Source organism: Nyctereutes procyonoides, unplaced genomic scaffold (assembly GCF_905146905.1).
Source record: "Nyctereutes procyonoides isolate TBG_1078 unplaced genomic scaffold, NYPRO_anot_genome, whole genome shotgun sequence".
Classification (NCBI taxonomy): domain Eukaryota; kingdom Metazoa; phylum Chordata; class Mammalia; order Carnivora; family Canidae; genus Nyctereutes; species Nyctereutes procyonoides.
The window spans coordinates 11,518,763-11,538,132 of record NW_026575037.1 but is presented as its reverse complement, the minus strand read 5'-3'; the positions used below and the strand labels follow the sequence as shown (position 1 = coordinate 11,538,132).

The following is a 19,370-nucleotide window of genomic DNA, read 5'->3' as shown; positions in this document are numbered from 1 at the left end:
GTCCTCTTGCCTCTCCCCTCCATCCCCATTTTAGCCCCCCGGTGAAAATGGGCAAACAATGTTGGGGAGAAGAAAGGATGGGGCTTCAATGAGTAATGCCATCCTCCCCAGCCAAGGTTGAGCTCTAACCGGAGGTGCACAGAGCGTTCTCCCCAGCCCTGTTTACAGCAGACACGGGTTCAGTCAGCTGAGAGGGCTGGCTCGTGGCTGGTGACGTGAGGATGCTCTCACTGAGAGGAGCATTGAGAGAAGGAAGACAAAGGCCCTCTTCTATGTGTGGCTCCAGGAATGAGTCTACCTGCATTATATGGGCAAGAGCTATGACCAAAAGTCATAGGGGCAATCCTAGGAGCAGAAGGAAATGATGGCTGGGGTCTATCTCTCTATGTTTGATTATTCTTCCTTTGAAAGCTTTTAAGAGATGGGGATAGAGTGGTCATTTCTTCTCTGGAGACCACAGGCTTAGATTCTTCTGCCTTTTCTTTCATTTCTCATGCAGACCTCGGGGTATGGGGTGGGGGTTGCAGGAGGTGAAGTGAGCATTGGAAGTCTAGTGTGAAGGTTAGAGGTGAAGCTATACATGAAGATGAGGAGGCCAAGGGAGAAGCAGAGCACACAGGTCCTTGTCAACTAGCCTAAGTACTTGGAACCTCCCTTGAAGTTATTCAGTGCCAATAGAAAGATTTTAGCAAGGAGAGTGACATACAGGAAGCAGAAACACAACTCTATGAAGGATGAATGGGAAGGGAATGCTAGTTAAAGGCTGCTATAGCAATCCAGGTAGCAGGCAGTGAAAGCCCTAAGATAACATTAGAAATGGCTCAATTGTTGTCAGTTAGACAAAATCAACAGGGCTTAGGAAACAATTGGGCATGGAGAGGAAGTAGGTAAGGATGGCCAGAGCTCTAGCATGGACCTAATGGTTTTAAGCCCTGAAAAAGTTATGCCCACCTCCTGTAACATCATTCAAAATAAAAGTAACATCTAGTCGTAAAATAGATGTAAGGAATTCCAAAAAGTTTCTGTTTTTTTTTCTAGGATGGCTGCTTTGATACACTTGCTAAGCACTAAATTCTTTGAAAACAATTTTTTGGCACCCGGTTTTGTTTTCTTGGTGTTTCAAGCATGAATTTTTGTGCTTATTGGATAATCTGATACTGGGAAGGAGTTGCAGAATTCATGTGTGGCCCACTAGATGGATGACATGCCTCTCACAGAGAAGGGGGGGGATTCAGGAAGAGAAGCATAGGAGATGGGATGGGAATGATGAGCTCAGCCTTGGACGTGTGAGTGTGAAGTATCAATGGAGACAGACACTGCCAGAGGGCAGCTGATTAGATGGGTCTGGAGCGGAGATGGTAGAACTGGGTATCATCAGCACTCATGGGTGGAGGGGGTGGGGCAAGAGGCACGGGAGAGGATAAGGTCATCCAGGGTGAATATGTAGAAGGAGAAGGGAGACAGCCTGCAATGCAACCTGCAGAAACTTGGCGTGTTAGGAATCGGGCAAAAAAAGGAGGCTGCTGAGGAGTGTCCAGGAAGATTGAAGAAAATTCAGGAGAAAGTGGAGCCCCAAAGACTAAGGAGCAAAGGAGTTTCAAGAAGGAGGAAATAATCAACAACATCAAATGCTATAGACCCATTCAAGTCAGATGAGAGGATGGGCAGAGCTGAATAGCACCAATGCGTGTGCCGTCAAAGAGGTTACTTGCGGCCTTATTATTGGCAGCAATTTCTGGCAATTTCTTCCATGTGGAAGTATGAGTGAAAGACATGAGAAGAAAAGAAAGAGGTAGAGAGTTTAAACACTATTAGTGGCAGCATAAGAGAATAGAAGGTTGACGGATGGTTTTATGTAAACTTGGTAGAGAACACACTAATATCTCATTTATGCCTGCCAGGCAAAACATCAAAACATACCAGATTTGGGGGCAGGGGAGAGGGCTTTAATATATAAATAAGTTTTAGAGGAATAATTCTCTTTGTATTACCTACAGGCTACAGAGTCAGCTGACGCAATAATTTTGCTTGGCTTGGATGTGGTATTCTGGAAAGTTGGACAAGTACTTCTCAGGCACCTACTCTGCATGCTGGTTCCTGTATGAGCTGCTGTGGGGAATTCAGAAACAAGGAGTTCAAGAAGCTCATTGTGTCATGGAAAGAAAACTTATGTCAGAGGCTGCAGATCTACAACATGAATCACCCATGGTATTTGTGCCGCACAGTGTTTTTGTAAAATTGAACCATCATTTTTTTTAAATCAGGTAAATATCTGCATATCTGGCTCTTGTTCAAAAACTGGAAGATCTAAGACCCTTGACCTGCATTCCTGATAGGCAGCAATTGACTAGGACAAAGGTACAGGTGCCCATTCCTGAGAGCACCCATTCTCCCCTTTACTCTTGTCCTCGAAGCTCTCTATAGTGGACTCATGGGGAAGATTGAATTTGTATTAGCTGCTCAGTGCTTGGGAGGCAGGTATGTTTATGACCACACCTGAGGACAATCTAAGTCATGAATTACTACATGCTAGAATGTGTGATGCTGACGGCTCTGCTGCAGGTATTCAGGAAAAGGAGAAATCAGTAGAATTCAATAGTTGAATATAGCTTCTTAGACTTGGCCTTGACAAGTAGATAGGATAAGGATAGGTGGTTGGATGGATAAATGAATAAATAGATGAAAGAGAGAAAAGTGTTTCCCTTAGATTCTGGGATGGCTTTAAGGCATTTGTATGGCAAGTGATGGCTGAAATTGCAGAAACAGATATCTAGTGTTTTTACTTAAAATCTGAAAATTCTTCATTTTTAGATCGAGAAGACATTTCTTTTTTTTTTTTAAAGATTTATTTATTTATTCATGAGAAACACACACAGAGAGAGGCAGAGACACAGGCAGAGGGAGAAGCAGGCTCCATGCAAGGAGCCTGATGTAGGACTCAATCCCGGGTCTCCAGGATCACACCCTGGGCTGCAGGCGGTGCTAAACCGCTGCTCCACCAGGGCTGCCCGAAGACATTTCAATTTATCTGCAGACAGTGCTCTCTGTAATTTCTCTATTCGCCCATGACTGTCCTAATGCAGAGAGCTTCCTAATGCAGAGAGTCAATAGCAATTATCGTATAGTGATATTGCAAGAAGCTGCTCCTTTGAAAGTCAAACACAAAGATCATATAATACCAGGACTTTATATCTAAACAAGAGTCCCACTCTTGCTTGGCACAACTGCATCAATCCCAATTCCATGAGGGTAGTCATAATACCCATGTAATCTTTATTTTAATCTTTTCCAGTTGATTGGGCCCATCTCCAAAGATGGTGCTCTTTGGGATCCGTGAGCTAAAGTCCCAACCTCACAACTAGTTCTAAGTTTTGGAAAGCATCTGAAATTATCTCAAAGGGGTAATCACTTATTAATCTCTTTGATGATTTCTAAAGTTCAAGAATGAAACAAATGTCCCTAAATGAAAGAGGGGAAAGCACTGAACTTTACCATACTAATGCATTGCCCCCTGTTTCAAGGACCTAGTCTTTGTACTGTATTTCCTGCTTTCCAAATACAACCAGCTGTGTGTGAAAAAGCCCAGTTGCCACTAGACAACCCTAAAATTTAATCCAACAGTTGACAAACCTCACTCTTTAAATAAGAACGGACAAGAAGAAAACATCAGCACTAAAGAAAACTCTTCAACATGAAAGATGGAGATGATAACAAACAGTAACAAGACAATCTGGAGGAAGCAGAGGCCATTCAGAAAGCAGCAAACTTCCATGAATATGTAACTAGTATCTTCAGAGAGGTAGAATATAGGTTATATTCATGAAATAAGAATAAGTTACAAAAACAACAACAAAAGGAACTATGTGAATAAGAAAAAGTGGTTTATTGCAGAAGTTTATTGTAAAGATAAATTTTAATATTGTAAAGATACAATAAACTCAGTGGAAGATGTAAAAAAGTTGAAAATAATGTCCCAAAATGTATAAAAATGTGTCAACTGATGGATAAGTAGATTAAAAATCAAAGAATTGATCTGGAAGGTATTTTCTGGCCAATGATATTCCAGAAAGAAAAAAAAAAACAGAGAAAAAGAATAGAGACAACATTATTTTTAAAAATACAAGAAATTGAAGAACACAAAATTCTAAACTGAAAGGGCCCAACAAGTGCCTAACATAATAATTAAAAAAGGACTCACACTATTGTATATACTCATGGAATTTTAACATTCAATGGACAAACAGAAACTTCTAGGGAGAAAAATATCTTACAAAGAAATGAGGACTAAGAATAGCAGCAGAAAAAAAAAAGAATAGCAGCAGACTTCTCAATGTCAGCACTAGAAGCTAGTAGACAAAAAAAAATTTTTGAAGGAAAATTATTTTCATCTGTTCTCAACTAAAAGTCCCAAATAAATGCAAACATTGAATACAGACATTTTTATACAAGCAAGATTTCAAAATACTTACTACCTATGGACACTGACACTTCCTCAGAGAGTTGTTAGAGAATATGTCCCACTGAAGTGAGGTATAAACTGATAAAGGGGAAGGCATGGGATCCAGGAAATAAGGGATGCAACATAAGAGAAGGATGACACAAATTCCAGAGATGACTATGAAATGAGATCCCATGTGGACATGTTTGCAGTGGGTCAGAAGAGCAAGCCAAAGAGGAGCTACAGGATAGAGACCCCTGGAGAAAGGTCTGCAGGGGGAAAAAAATGGAGCTGTACACATACCGGACTTCAAGATAAATGAGAAATCATCTCCATCCCCCACAGATGCCAATTTTGACCAGGTAGAAATTGGTTTAGAAAGGATGTTGAAAGGTGTTAGGGAAATTTAGGCATAGATACAAAGAAAATGAACAAAAGAAGAAGTAAAGGGAGGATGGGGGTGGGGAAGAGGAAGCAGCAATCATGAATTACTGGAAAAAACCAAAAGGTTGGAATTACAGCCCACTACCTGGCTTAGCACAAGCAATCTTTCAGTGATCATAATAATCTAAACAGTGAATATAGTTCTAATTCACTGTTGGAGGAAATGAAAGCATGAGAGGAAGAGAAGGGAGTATAAGAGACCTAAAACCTCATCTGTGACAAAATTCTAAAAACAACGTCAAATTATTAATCAAGTGACAGTAGTATGAGCGTCTTATTTAAAAATATGGAAGTACATATGATAAGAAGGAGCTTAAAGACCTGAATGTGGTTGCCTCTGGGGAGCAAGATATGGGGGAGGTGGTTGGTAGGCTACAGGACTACTGTGTTGGCAAGCGTTTATAGCACAGTTGACTTGTTTCAACTCAAAGCTTATGTTACTTTGATTAAAATTTAAATTAACTTACTTTCAGAAATAAGTAGTAGTACCCAAATAGTTTTAGAATAACTATGCCGCTACCAAGGTGAATACCTGGAAAGATGACAACTCACTTAGATACATCATTTGTGCTTCTGGCATTTTATCAAGCACTTATAACCTGGGAGTTCCAGCTCCCTTAAGCACAGTCACCCATGCAGACCCACACTTGCCAGGTGCGCTCAGACAACAGATGCTTCTGTGGGTCCATGTTCAGGAAGAAGGAAAAGTGGATGAGTTAGACAAAAATAAGCATCTGTGGGATGGAGCTCTTTTCACCTTCCTCTTCAAGCCCACTATGTGTACATCTACTATAACAGAAGTCTGAATTTAGAATTGTGTTGAAACCAACAACTATTCTCAACCGCAATCAGAGAGATCTGGACAAAAACAAACAAACAATGAAATTTGCCAAGTTACCGACATTTGTAATATCACCTTCTAACAAAAGCTATCAGCTTAGTTAGTCTGAAGAAAAGTTTCTACCCAGAGGTTCTAGAATGCTTCACACTGAAAGGTAAAGTTAGAAGAGATTTTAGAAATCATCGAGGTCTACTATCTCATGAGACCCAATGAGGCAAAGGGATGGACATCCCAAAGCCTCCAGCTTACTTGCATCAGAACCAGATCTGGAATCTTGGATGGAACTCTGTACTGCCTACCACAGAGATTGACTGTTGCCTACAGATCAATAAATAGATGTAGACACCAGAACAAGGTCAGAGTCTAAATACAGTCACAGTTTTGAGACTTGTAATCCATCCACCATTCCAAACTACCTCACACAGCAACAACAATGAAACAGGGGCTGTAAAATCCAGAACGTCAGAGGCCTACCTCTACCTGACCTTCAGAGTTTAGATAGTCATACTTTCAACAGTGACTTATAGAGCAGCCACTGTGTCCTGAGGAACTTCCAAGCAGAGGTGTCTAGTGAACAGGTAAGTGCCAGAGGCTGAGAAGAGATTTCAGAGTCATCACATATAAGTGGTGATTGCTGTCATACTCAAGAATGAGATTGCCCAGGGAGGATGAGAACACTAAGAAGAGAAGATATTCCACACAAAATCCTAAGGAACACCAATCTTAAGACAAGAAGAGTAAAGGAGAAGACAAGTTGCTCCTGGAATCTACATCTGCCTCCAAATAGTTGTCTCATATGTCTTGAGGTGAGGTATGAGATCCTCATTGCTTGTTTTCCTCTCAAGTATTAAAAATGTGTTATAAGCATGTGCAGCCAATGCTTGAAGTAATCGAAGAAAGGAAGAGGGAAGATTTACAGTAAGCAAAGGCATTTGAGGTTCATCCTGGAGAAGCTGGTGGGACTGTTTCTGGACTTCCTGCAGAGTAGGCTGCCGCCCACTCTGCCCCATCCCAGCACTGTTGCCATTAGCACAGACTCCAAGGGAACCTGGGGAGGACAGGTGTTTCCTGGAAGGGTCAGTTGAAGGCCACCCACCCTCTGCTAGGTGGACTTAGTCCAGATCAGAGCATGTGCTGCTCAGAGCCATGTGGAATAAAGGTTGGGTAAACATGCACTTTCTTTGCACTGAGGGCAAAGACCAATGAGACTGAGATGTGACCATAAAGGTTATCATATATGAAAAACAAAGGGAAAAAGGCAATGACATCCACCTTTCACCTAGTTCAATATATTTCTCATAGAAATGCCAATTTGGAAAAAACAGAAGTTCCAAGTAGAAAAATGTTGAGCTGACCTAGAAGGAGTATTAGTTTATTGTTAGCTTTGGATTGGCCCAAGACCCAGGAGGTTTTATGAGCAAGGATCTCCTGATCTCTTCCCCTATGTCCTAATTATACTAGACCCTCTCTGAAAGCTTTCCCTGGCTGGGATTTCATACTCAAAGGGAATAGAGAGAGCTGGAAAACACCACTTTGGAGAAAAAAGAGCCTAGGCTTTGGAAATAGGGGGCCTAAGTTTGAATCCCGACTTTAATAATTATTATCATTATGACCTTGTTAGAGTTATGTAAATTTCATGAGTCTTCATTTCTTCACCTATAAAATTGAGGTGATACTTACTGAAAAGTATTGAATGAGACAGCATTCACAAAAGATATGAATAGGTACTCAATAAGTGCTCCCTCACCTCCTACCTCCTGCTCATCTTACCCTTGAGAGCCACCCTTGAGTGGGCAAGATTACTCTTCATCTTAGCTTCCTTCAACTCCTTGCAAATTAGACATGTTATCTACATTGACAATGATTGCAGCATTTTCTCTGGACCATCAGTAGAAAGGGTCATCAAGTTATGGCATCTTGGACATTACATGCTCTGATCATAGTGAATAGTGACATAGTGACATGCTTTTGTAACTCTCAGCTATTTATCCAGTTCTTGAAAAAAAAAAAGCATTACATTTCTATACATCATTAGATGTAGCAGAATTTTGATGTGGTTCATAGTTTTCCATCATCTCAAATTCCCCAGGATGGCTCAAGTGCCTTAGGTAAAGACAATCCCCACCTCCCCCACCCTCCCACCCCATCCCCACCCCGCCTTCTACTCCAACAAACTGTAATATAGTTTAGCAGCTGCTGCAAATCAGCATTGGAGAGATTTCCTTCTTTTGCTATTGTGATTCATCAGCCATGGGTACTGTCCTTTCTGGTCTCCTTCACTGGCATATAAGTGGTTCCTCATTTGCACTTTCTTTCCGTGAAGTTCATGCCTTCAAGCACTTCAACCTGGATATATTTAGCTTTTCTCAAGGACCTTTTCTAACCTTGTTTCATGGTTGATGAATGTTTAGTTTACCCCCAGAAAGACTTTCAGACTGACTCCCTCACTGAAGGTCTCACCTGGCTCTAGTGACTGATGTGATACTTGCATAATTGGTCATTTGAGTCACCTCAGACCACGGTATTTACTGTGAGCATCAACCAGTTTGTGCTCTTGGAAACTGAAATTCTTCATTCCAGGCTCTGACCCCTTGGAACTCCTTCCCTATCTTTTCCTTGCCCTGAACAACCTGCTGCTACTGCTCTTAGCTCTCATGGTCATTTCCCATCAGGGATAAGAAGGAAATAAGTGACTGGCAACTAACTAAGGCTTTTCAACCCTTAAGGCCACAGACCCTATTACCAGGATCCAACAGAATGAGGTGCACTTAGCAGATACTCATTTAATGTTTACTAATTGAATTGTTCTAACAAGCATAAGAGTGGCTAGAGTCAGACTGCCTTGTCAGCAACTAAATGAAAGAGGAAATGCACACAAAGGCCATTATGCATTTAGGCATGCTTACTTTCAAGGATCTAAAATTGGGCTCTTGGATCATGCTAAGCCTTCTATCATTTTAATCATTATTGTCTTCTCTTTAATATAGGCTAAAGATAAATCAACCAGTCAGTAACTATGTATCACCAACTTTGTGCAAGTAGCCATGGGCATTTCAGAAGTGAATGACAAAGGGGAGATAAGTGATCTTGGGAATGACAGCTATCTTAGGTAATGTGGGCAAGGCATGAAAAGAATCCAGCATGGTGCCTACCCTCCTGGAGCTCACAGACCCCACAAGCATACAAAACTGACCACATAGCATGAAGATACAAGGAGCAGGACAAAGTTGTGAGGAAACACAAGGGAACATTCTGGGGAGGCTGCATAGAAGAAGTAAATTGCATTCGACCTTGAAGAATGGTAGGGATTGAAGAGATGCAGAGAAAATAGTATGAACACAGGGAACATAGACAAGAGGAGAGAACTGTCATAAGGTGCATTCGTGTATATGCCATGAGGGATGTATGTAAAGAGTTAGTCTTACTCCATGGAAAATAAGGAGAGGAGAAAAGAAAAAACAATCTGAGGATAGTCAGCATCTGCCGGGCCTTGAGGGCTAGGCTATGACCCAATCAACTGACCAGCTACAGACTCTTGCTAGTCCCTAACAGTGTGAGCAGGCTCCTGTGGGGAAAGAGAGATTTTGCTCTTGTTCCTTAGAGAAACCACTAGATATAGCTTCATTCCAGTCCCGTATTCACTCCCACCCCAGTTTATATGTTCTTATTCATAGAAAACCAGGTTTAAAATATCTATAGAACCAAAGTAATCTGCTCCAGATGAGTGAGACCATTCATGCACTTGCCACATTGTGAGGGTCTCAAATAGTATCTGGGGCAGCAGACACTCTTATGAGGACCCTACCACTTGGGCCACCAAAGTCTGTGGCCTCAAGAGACAGAAAATTGAACAAACAGCTGGGTACTGGATAGATAAGAAACCCACGCATTCCTGATTGGCCATTGTCCTGATATGTGACTGGAGCCAACGGCTCAGTTATCACTGTTGCCTTTCTAGTTGATCCACAGGAAGAAAAGTCTGTTTTAAGAATCTTTCTGACTGGTCACATGGAGGAATTGCTACTCAAAAACAGCTATTTATCGGGAAAGTAAAGCTGCCTGCAAAACAAAAGGTTAGTATACCATCCCCAGTAACTCTTTAATCTAAAGCAAACATCCAGGCAAACCATGTTTGCTCTGCATAGTACTTGCTTTCTGCCCGCAGTCACCTGATTCCTAAGGTTCCAGGTTGATTTCCTCCTTGGATTAAGTTGAGAAGGAACAGCAGTAATATCAAAGGACAGGATCTCTAAAGGATAAGGGAGTTAGAGGCACATAGTAGTTCTTATTAAATGGTGAGACTTTGGTTTGTTTAATTCAGGAAAGTCAAGGACCTGGGCAAGGCAAAACCTAAAAGAATCTGGAAGATCTAAGATCTTTCAAGAGAAAAATGTCCCCTCCACTTATATTTGAGGAGTCTATATTAATGGATGGGAAGGACATCAAATACGGTCTATAGAGGTACTGTTCAAACTAGAGATAATACCAAAAGCATTAAAATCAACATTGGAGAGACCAAATGTGCTGATTATGGTGCCTGTGTGGGGCTAGGACTTTCTATAAGCTGTCACAACAGTGTGTTCCTAGCTTCTCCAGGGGTATCCCCAAGCCTTCTTTATCTCTCAGCTTCGATGGTATGCTACCACACTGAGCCATATCAAGCTAGGAAATCTTTATGTGACCTATTCTATGGAATTTATAATCTTGCTCAGGGCATAAGGTGACACATATATCTAACAGAGAAAATGATACAATAATATATAAATAAATAATAATATATAAATACTAGAAAATAAATGGCATAAATCAGTGCAGGGGCTGGGGGGCAGAGCAGTGCACCCAACAAAAAAGACAATGCCTATAATGGAAATTGAAGTCCTGAGCTTGCCTTCCAGTGCTTTCCATAATCTGGCCTCAACTTGCACCTCAGCCTTACCTCCCAGGATCCCTCCTCTACAATCAAACTAGACAATACCCTAAGCTCACCTTGCTCCATTGCTGTGTTTTTGTTTTGTTTTGGTTTTGGTTTTGGTTTATCACTTAGCACATCTCTTTCTCCCTCTTTGCCATGCCAAATGTTAACCATGCTTGAGGTCTGGCTCACATACCTCCTGGTCCTTGACACCTTTCCCCCATCACCTGCCACCCCTCAGTGACCTCACCCTGCTTTATGTCCACCAGCATGTCATGTGTGGCACTCATTGTCTGGATGCTCATTCATTCATCAGTCTGAGACAGCCTCAAGATTGCTCTAGACTTCTTATCTCAGACTATACCTGACCTCTGACCTCTTTGTGTATAATTCCCCAAGTATATTATTCTCTCTTTTAGAGCTTGCACCCTGGACATCATGCATTACCTAGCACAGGACCTAACACATAGGAGGTGGTCAATAACTGCTTGTGAAATGAACGACAGAATAGAAAACCTTTTGATGGACAACTACATTTCCTGATTTATCCCACTTCAAGGAATAAGAGAAGGAGCTACATTTCAAGGGGGCCTGTCATATGTACTTGTTTGGCACTTTCTGAATATCACATCATTTAAACTTTGCACGGTGAGAGCTAAAAATATTATCTTTAATTTATATATCATGAAAATAAGGATCAGATATATTAGATAATTTGTTCAAGGTCAGTCAGCAATAATGAGATAGAGTTGAGAGGCAGACTCTGGGAGGCCTGACTTGGGATAGCATGTTCTTTTGAAGGTGCCACACTGCCTCCCATCTGAACATCCATGGGAAGGTTACTGAGTTTCTTCCTGTAGGTCTCTCAGGCTCCCTTCCCATGACTTTCACTTCAGCACTCCATGTGTGTCCCCTCCCTTTAAGCCACCGCTGAATAGTTGCTTTTCCCAGAACACATTGGTATTTTCAGGTTTCCAGGTAATTCTCTTATAATTCCTTTATCCCAGAAAACATCCTTCTGTCTTTTCTACTTATCCTTCAAGGGCCCATCTGAACCGAATATCCCTTCCATGAAGTTTTTTTTGTAATCTTACCCTATAATAAAATTGTCCTTTTCTGAGTCCCCATAGCCCACTGCCTCTTCTACAATTTAGGACTCACTTTATTCAGCTTCAAATTCCGCTCAGTCATTTACCTTCTGCCCCACCCCCCGAGCTGTAAGCAACCCAAAGGCAGAGGGTGCATCCTCTTCATCTCTGTAATTCAGCAAGGTCTCCCAAGAGTCTTTGATCGTAAAGGCAGGTAACAACATGGAGAGCATTGATTCAATAGTGGTACCAATCCCTTCAGTGATACTGCTCAGGTCATGAGCCATTGAAGACCAACTGAGACCAAAAAAGAAACTCCAAGCAGATTTCCCATGTTTGTCCCCAACTCTCAACCAAGGGGTTTCCCCTTGAGGCAAAGCAAGTCCCCAGTTTAAGCGATTCAAGTTCTACCCTCCTTTTTAATCTAGTCTAAGGTCCAAATTGTTTCCCAGATAGTTATGCCACAGGAAGAGACTGTCATCACAGTTTTCCCTGTGGTTTAAAGGGCTAAGGAAAAGAAATGGCTAGATATATCCTTTTTAACTATGCCTTAGGGATAAGGTCTAACTACTAAGTTTAAAGCATGGGGATCCCTGGGTGGCACTGCGGTTTGGCACCTGCCTTTGGCCCAGGGCACGATCCTGGAGACCCGGGATCGAATCCCACGTTGGGCTCCCGGTGCATGGAGCCTGTTTCTCCCTCTGCCTGTGTCTCTGCCTCTCTCTCTCTGTGTGATTATCATAAAAAAAAAGCATGAATGAACAAATAAATGCATAAGCAAATGATGAACATTGCAGACCCTAATGGAATGAATATAGGACATTTATTTGATTTGCCTCATAGAATTGCAGCCCCTCCCCAAAGTTCTTGAACACATTCCATCTAAAGATGGAGACTGGATATCCTCCTGGAGAGCCAGCAACCATAAAGAAACGGTAGCTAGGAAGCCAGCTTGTAGATATGGCCAATATGGTATCTGGAGCCCAAGAATCTGTCTATAACATCTGACTCCACACGAATCAAGCCTAGGACCATCTGGGGAATCTAAACAACAAAGGTCTTTAAAAGCAATTACTACATAGAGATTTAGAAAACAAATCTTCTATGGCACACTATCCCTTGAAGGCAGGGCTTGAAAGTGTCAATTCTTTTTTTTTTCTTTTTTTTAAAGATTTATTTATTTGCGTATGTGTGAGAGAGAGAGAGAGCAGGGGAGAGGCAGAGGGAGAGAAAGAATCTCAAGCAGACTCCCTGCTGAGCATGGAGCTCAACATGGGGCTTAATCCCATGACATTGAGATTATGCCCTGAGCCAAAATCAAGAGTCAGATGCCTAACCAACTGAGCCACTCAGGTGCCCTGAAAGTGTCAATTCTCTGTCCCCAGTAGCACAGAGCCTATGACATAATAGATACTTAATACATATTTGTACATGGGTACCATCAGTGCTCTTCTCTCTCCTTTTATCCTCCACTTTCTCCTCCTTTCTCAAGTCTCCTTCCTGCTCATTCAGAACCCATTTAGGCCCTAATAGCTGACACTCATTGAGGCCCTAATTACCTTTTCCTCTCTACCTCACTTTACCCACCAGGCAATAGATGAATGCTCTTAATGAATTATTAAACATTAAATTCTATTTTCTTTTGAATTGGTGGTTTAAGAGTCTTCTGGATGGCCAAGCATTGATAGTCGGCCTCTCAGGCAATCAGGTCCTGCTTCTATTCCTTTGTTTACCCTTATTTTTACTCTTTTCCTACTCCCAGTGGTATCAATCCTTGTAGAGCCCAGCTGCTGGCCCTCAAAACTGAGAAACTCAGCCCTCATCCATGCGTCGGGAACTCTCCCTTGCAGCTTGTGTCAGGTTTCTTTGAGGTGGGTTCACAGCTGCTGTTGGCTGTCCTGCCCACTTATACCCCATTCTCCTGTCTATGCTAGCCCCCAGGAACCCAAAATATTACCTGTGACTGTGCCATGTTGGGGGGCACACAAGCTATTCCAGTGGCCTTTTGTTCTGGCACCATCTCCACAGAAAGGGTGCATTTCTCCTGGAGTGTGTGCCAGATTAAAAGCAAAGAACCAGAGAACCAGCAAAATAAACCACAATGTGGGAGAATAATGTCAGTATTCCCAGGGTGCTCCGGGTGCTAAAAATCTCTTGTCTAATCCAGTCTTACTTTGGCAGAGTTCATGTTGAATTGTTTTGCTTGAGCATCAAAACATACACCCACATAGTTTGAGCCCTGGTCCCAGCTGTCAGGTAAGTGGTTCACACTCTATCCCAAAGGAAATTCTCTGGTCAAGATGTGGAGACTTCAAAAGGGGGAATGAGTAGCTGTAAACAATTCCCCTGTGCCTACAATTCCCTGTACCCCTGGCCTTCCACCCCACCCCGAGCCCACAAATCCCATCTGGAGAGCCTGCCCCTCATTGTGAAAGGTGTTTAATCCACCCGCCTTCCTGATAAACTTTCAGAGGGGAGATGTGTGTGTGTATATGTGTGTGAGTGTGTATAGTGCTGAGCTGGGGATGTTAACAGCATCAATACAAATTTAAAACTAATTCCTGGATAAGAACACTGTCTTAGTCTTGGAGGGCAAATATCTATCCACAAATCATTGAATGAATTTTCATCAGGGAAATACTCAAGAAAGAATGGCAATGCCTAGGTGGTTCAGTTGGTTAAGCATCTGCCTTTGGCTCAGGTCATGATCCAGGGTCCTGGGATCAAGTCCTGCATTGGGCTTCTTGCTCTGTGGGGAAACTGCCTCTCCCCCTACTTACTTCTCCCCCCACTTATGCGCGCTCTCTCTCTCTCTCTCTCTCTCTCTCTGACAAATAAATAAAATCTTTTTTAAAAAGATGGCAATGGGGTAAGAAAGCAGGCTATCGAATGGTAGATACCATATATTTTAGGCAGAGCCAGAAACAAAAATAGGCACTGAAAAAGAATAGAAGGAAATGTTATAGGATTTCTTTTCTTTTGGTGCCCACTGTTCTTGGTCACACCGCTTCAAAGAATGAAGAGGTAGACCAAGCAGAGTGGTGGGCAGCAAAGCCAGGTTTATTGAGTGAATAGTAAAGTGATAATACAAAGATCCCAAAGAGGAAGGGGGTCCAGGAGGGTTGCTACCAGAATTTCTAAGTCTAGGGGTTTTTATGAGCTTGTTGGTAGACTGTTTTAATGTGATTAACCCTCCCTGTGCCTGTCATCCAATTAGGTTTTTGTCATCTATCACTTGGGAAGGGTGGAGGGTTCCTTACAGGGTGGTGTAAGATTCTCTTAAGGGTGATTTCCTCTTAGGGCAAGGTGGGGGCGGGGGGAGGGGGCTTGTCCTTGCCTGCCTGCCTTCCGACTACCCTTCATCAGAAATACATCAAAATGCCAGAAGTAAAAAAAACAAAAACAAAAGCAAAAACAAAATGCCAGAAGTTTTTTCCAGGTTGTGGAATTACGGGTGATCTTAGCTTTTTTTTTTTTTTCTGTACGTTTCTGTGCTGCCCCAAATTTTTATTTTTTGCTATTGTTGTTATGTTTTTTTTTTTTACCATCAGCAAATATGGTAAAAAAAGCTCTAGTAATGTTGGATGAGAGGAATAGTTTTTTAAGTTTGTTTTTCAAATGTAGATCACCTTGCCCCAACTCATCCTCATCAAGAAGCCCAGGTGAAAGCTGAGTACAAAGGCCTTCAGGTCTTCTGACCCCATGGCTCCACCCTCCTTCCTGCTGCACAGTACAGTGTCCACTGGAGGCCATTACCCTTACCTGAGGGCAGAGACTGAGTTGAAAGCAACCCAGGAGAGGTAGCTCAGGCATGTGGATTCTGCAGGAACCAAGATCAAGATCAGTGATAGGCCTAGAGACTACCAATGGGGCTCCACAGCTGAGCCGCAAACTCCAGCCCACACCAGTCTTGCTCCAAAAAGATTCACTAGCCTATGAAAGGGAGGAAGTCAGGAATAGAAGGCAAGTGAGCCCAGGAGCCAAGAAGGGGATTTCTAATAAAGAATTGAAACTACTCTTTTCAAGAGCTGGCACATTTCCAAGGACCTCTAAGGCTGGAAAGAGAAGAACTGGGAGAAAACCAGGAAGAGGAGGCAAGGTTCAAGTCAGCTCAGGGAAGAAGACCCCACCCCTCCTCCAGCCCCAACCTAGTCTACTCATTGTCAGATCTTTTACATTCTCTTTTGTGTTTCTCTTATCTCCCTCTCCCAACCTCTAGCTCCCACACCCACCTCGATTTCATTCTGTCTGGACTAACAATCTGAGTCCTTGTTACTCCAGGGCCTGCAGCTCCTACTGGAGGGGGTGACAGTCACACCCCAGCTCTTAAAGAACTAGTTTTGAGATCAGGGAGGAAAGGGAGGGTGGGGCTGGTAGGGGCAGAGAAGAAAAGCTTGGAGCAGACCTCTCAGAAGTGTAGAGAAGGTATCTGAACTTCTGCAGCTGCAGGCTACCTCCCTTTCCCCCATTACACTGTTACAGTGGCCTGACCCTTGAGCAGCCCTCAGTGTTGGGAGGAGAAATTATGGAAGCAGAGGGGGAGAAAAAATATGCACAGAGTGTGGTAGGGATTCCTACAGGAGGTATTGCCCACGTTTGCCCTTACCTGGCAGGGCCCTTTCTGGAAGTAACAAGAGGTTGACATTTGTTCTTTAAATACTAATACCAAATAGATTGTTTGACAGTAGTTTCGCATGCATACCCAAGAGGGGTTTGTGTGTGTGTGTGTGTGTGTGTTTTGGTGGTAGGAAGGGTGTGAGGTAGCAGAAGGCAGTCAGGGGAGGGTCCTTCTGGTAAGTGAGAAGATTAACTCTGCATTCCTGTAAGTAAACTCCTGGGGGAAAGAATTGGATAAGTTCAGAAAAGTTATTAAGTCTTGGAGGATTCTGAGCCGATTTTCCCACAGCAGGATGTGAGCACATCTGTCCTTCAGTCTTCTTTGTCTCCAATTTTTCTTTTGGAAAATTAACCACTTTGGGATAAAAATGTCTGTGTTTTGAAAAACACAGCCCCTCACATATGATTTCTACAGCAATGATACTTCACGATAGGAAGCAGTATGGTGTAGTGGTAAGAACATGCACCTCAGAACCAAAGAGCCTTTAAAGTCTGGCTCCCACAATTACAAGCTGGGTGATCAGTTTGATCACCCATAAAATAGAGATGCTCCTAGTTCTTTCCTCACAGAGTTGTTGTAAGAAATAAATAAGAGAGGAGATGTACGGAGCCTGCTCTCAGCAAGCCCTTAGGAGCTTAGGCTGCCATGATGATATCATAAAGTCAGCAGTCTCCACATGGCTTCACTCCCATTAAAGCTACTTGGGGTGGTATAGTGATGGACTCAGCACTGGAGCAGGAGTAGCAAACTATGACTGGTGGACCAAACCCTGCCCGACACCTGCTTTTGTATGACCAGAGAGCTAAGAGTGTTTTTTACATTTTTTAAAAGTTGGGCAAAAATACCAAAAAAAAAAAAAGAATAATATTTTACAGCATGTGAAAAATAGATGAAATTCACATTTCAGTCTCCATATGTTTTTCTGTAACACTGTCATGCTCATTCATTCCTCTATCTTCTATGGCTGCTTATGCATATGAACAAGAAGGCCTAAAATACTTAACCATCTGCAGATAGAAAAAGTTGGTCAACTCTGCATTAGAGGATCGGTTGTCCAATTCCAGTCGTGCTTCTCACCTTCCAAACAGAGATAATACCTCCCCTCTTCACCAAAAACATTCCCACCAGCATACACATACACCATTTGGCTCCCTCACCATGATGTTGTTAACACCAGCTGGCCTGCACTTTGCAAAGTGTAAGACAGGGACTGGTGTAAAGCATCACTGTTATTTTCTGAGCTGGCACTTGGGGGTGGTACAATTCCAGTCACCCCTACTGAAAAAAAACTCAACATGTTCTTTGTTCTCTCAGCCCTTGATCTTTCATTCTCATTACTATTTCTGAGGGCCTGCTGTGTCCATTTGCACTTGCTCAGCTGGGAAAAATATGAGTCGAGCTTTGTCTACATCTTTAACCAGTTTACTGAAAAGGGTCAGAAATAAAAGAGGGAGGAAGCATTAAAACATACACATTACTGAGTGCTTACCAAATGCCACCACCCTGGTGATTACAATGAGGAATCAGGAAAGATCCTAGGAGAGGAAGACACAAACAGTGAGGTAAAGAGTCATAAAACCCTGCAGTAACTGCTATAATAGAGGTAGGTACAAAGCATAGAGGAAGCAAAGGAAATGATTCAATATATTGGGGTGCTGACGCATCAAGAAAAGTCACAGAGAGGGGACAGCTTTGGAGAGTGGAGAAGAGTTTGTTACATGTGAAGAGAGGGTGAAGCCATAGAGGTACAGGAGAATAGCAAGGGCCAAAGCAGAGGGAGGTAGACAGAGGGGCCCATCTGAATGGAGGGGGTGTGCGGGGCAGACCCTTGACAGACAAGCTGGGACTAGGCTGTGGATGGCCCTATGAACAACAGCCAAAGGGTGACACCTTATTCTGGAGGTAAGAGGGAGCCTTCAGGGACTTCATGGACGTCAAAGAGGGAAGAGAGCTCATCAGATGTGTGCTTCAAAAGTCGTAATTGGTAACTATGAGGAAGAATACCGTGGCATAGAGAAATCCTTGGTTGAAAACAAATCATGGGTGATGTAGCAGGAAGAAAGATCTTGGATATAGAGTTAACAGGACTTCATGACATTGAGCTCTTAGTTTAGGGAGCTCAATTGCTTTTTGATGAGCACCAGAAAGAAGTTTCTGGGTTTGTAAAAAGGGAATCCTGGGTGAGATGAGCAGGAGCAGTTTCAGTAGAATAGTGGGAACACAGGCATAGTCGTCTGGTTTCAGAAGTTAGTGGATCTGAAGAGGTAGGAGCAGGGAGCATAGAGTGAACTTTCAAGAAGTGACATTTCTAATTTTTTTTTATTTTTTTATTTTATGATAGTCACAGAGAGAGAGAGAGAGGCAGAGGCACAGGCAGAGTGAGAAGCAGGCTCCTTGCACCGGGAGCCCAATATGGGATTCGATCCCGGGTCTCCAGGATCGCGTCCTGGGCCAAAGGCAGGCGCCAAACCTCTGCGCCACCCAGGGATCCCAGAAGTGACATTTCTAAAACACTTCCTCCCCCTATTCCTTCTTCTTCATCCCCTCCTTCTCCTCTTCCTCCCCCTTCGTCTGTCTCCTTCTCCTTCTCTTTCTTCTCCTACTCCTTCTCTCTCTACCCCTCCCTCTCCCTCTCCCTCTCCCCCTCCTCCTCCTCCTCCTTCTTTTTCTTGCTCTCAAAAACCAATTGTCCTAGAAAATATTTCTGCTTTCCAATTCATTAACCTGGCACTATGTTCTGGCAATAGACCAATGGACTTTTACAACTCCTCAAGGTGACATTTATCCTTTCACAGAATTTCAAGTGGGCCTTTTGGGAATCCGTTATTTGAGCTCTTAGCTCTTCTCTAAAAAGTATTCCTAGATAAAATCAACAAAAAGGATCAAAAAGTCTTGCTGTGGTGGTAAGCCCTGCAGGATGGATTCCTCTGCAAAGGTGTCTGCCATGTAGCCACACAAGAAGTCAGCCCTCCTCTCTGTCTAGCATACAGAAACCAGGAACCAGGGGAAAAAAAACAAAAACAAAGGAG

The 19,370-nt window shown here is 42.8% G+C and overlaps 1 long non-coding RNA gene across 1 annotated transcript in view; it reads right to left on the bottom strand.

The window, feature by feature from the left end:
• The window catches only part of LOC129506027 (uncharacterized), a 59,782-nt gene that overhangs the window by 14,141 nt on the left and 26,271 nt on the right, over positions 1-19,370 (bottom strand). The window lies entirely within an intron of this gene.